The sequence below is a fragment of the Pseudophryne corroboree genome, chromosome 8 (genome assembly GCF_028390025.1).
Source record: "Pseudophryne corroboree isolate aPseCor3 chromosome 8, aPseCor3.hap2, whole genome shotgun sequence".
Lineage (NCBI taxonomy): Eukaryota > Metazoa > Chordata > Amphibia > Anura > Myobatrachidae > Pseudophryne > Pseudophryne corroboree.
In genome coordinates this window covers 34,553,092-34,554,787 of record NC_086451.1, presented here as the reverse complement: position 1 = coordinate 34,554,787, position 1,696 = coordinate 34,553,092, and positions in this window count along the sequence as shown.

The following is a 1,696-nucleotide window of genomic DNA, read 5'->3' as shown; positions in this document are numbered from 1 at the left end:
CTATATACAGCTGCTCCCCAGCCCTCCCCACAATTAAGCAATAGTGCACAGCACAATCAAGTTCAACAATAACGGAGAGGACGCCAGCCACGTCCTCTCCCTAACATTTCCAATGCACGAGTGAAAATGGCGGCGACGCGCGGCTGCTTATATAGAATCCGAATCTCGCGAGAATCCGACAGCGGGATGATGACGTTTGGGCGCGCTCGGGTTACCCGAGCCATACGGGAGAATCCGAGTATGGCTCGGACCCGTGTAAAAAGGGTGAAGTTCGGGGGGGTTCGGTTTCCGAGAAACCGAACCCGCTCATCACTAACGTATACTGGCAGGAAAAAGAGGCAATTTGGAGGCCCTTGCAGAAACTGGCTTTATTTTACCTAAGTTGCCCCCCCCTCCAGTGTGTACTCCGAAAGAGTGTTTAGTGCAGCCGCTCACCTTGTCAGCAATCGGCGTACGAGGTTACTTCCAGAAAATGTGGAGAAGAGGATGTTCATCAAAATGAATTATAATCAATTCCTCCGTGGAGACATTCACCAGCAATTGCCTCCAGAAAGTACACAGGGACCTGAGATGGTGGATTCCAGTGGGGACGAATTAATCTGTGAGGAGGGGGATGTACACAGTGAAAGGGGTGAGGAATCGGACGATGAGAAGGAGGTGGACATCTTGCCTCTGTAGGGCCAGTTTGTGCAAGGAGAGATTGATTGCTTCTTTTTTGGTGGGGGCCCAAACCAACCAGTCTGTCACAACAGAGGGTTTTAGCTGACAGGAGGAAGCCTCAGTTGTAGGGGCTGAGAGGAACTTAAACCGGGGAGGTTTAATCAGACCCCTGGACATGTAAGTGTTAAAAGGAAACCCGAAGGTGTGACCATGACAACCAGGTAAAAGTAAATTAAAAGTTTATTGACAAACTCCGTGTAACAACAGACAGCAAATAATAAAAATGGCAATGATAAATAATATGATTCCTGGAGCACTCTGACCATGAAATGGTTTCACAGGACACTGGTAGGTTAAGAACAGTTGTTACAGTCCTTAGATGGAATAACCTTACCAGGCCTGGCTGTAGTAGTGAAGATATCCAAGGAACATGCCAGTAGATGGAACAGATGAAGCTGGAAACTTGAATCAGCTGTTGTAATTGCTGGATAGAACCAGCCAGGTGGTAAGACACGGAGTGGATGCGGAATGGAATCAGCCAGATGATAAAGTCACTGAGTGAATGCTGGGTGGAACCAGCCAGGTGATGAAACACGGAGTGAATATAGTAAGATGCTAGGGAGCGTGGAAACAGAGGAATTGAAGGATGATTACCGGTGGTAGTGGATATTGCTGGAAGCAGATGCAATAGCTGGAAGCTGGAAACTGGATCAGCCACGGAGGACTGCAGAGTCAGGCTGCACCGCAGGATGGTAGCAGACCCTCCAACATGACCCACCCCACTAGGTACAAAATGCTCTGTTTCTGGACTTCCCTCTTAATTTATGATTTCCATCACCTGTGTTGAACTAGTTAACTGATAAGAAAGCTGTTTCTTCACAGGTGATGGCAATAATAAATTAAGAGGGAAGTCCAGAAACAGAGCATTTTGTACCTAGTGGGGCGGGTCATGTTGGAGGGTATGTGGTAGGCAGGTGCGGGTCTCTTTAGTGGATGCTGGAGACAGGAGCTGGAACCTGGAAACACAACCACAGGA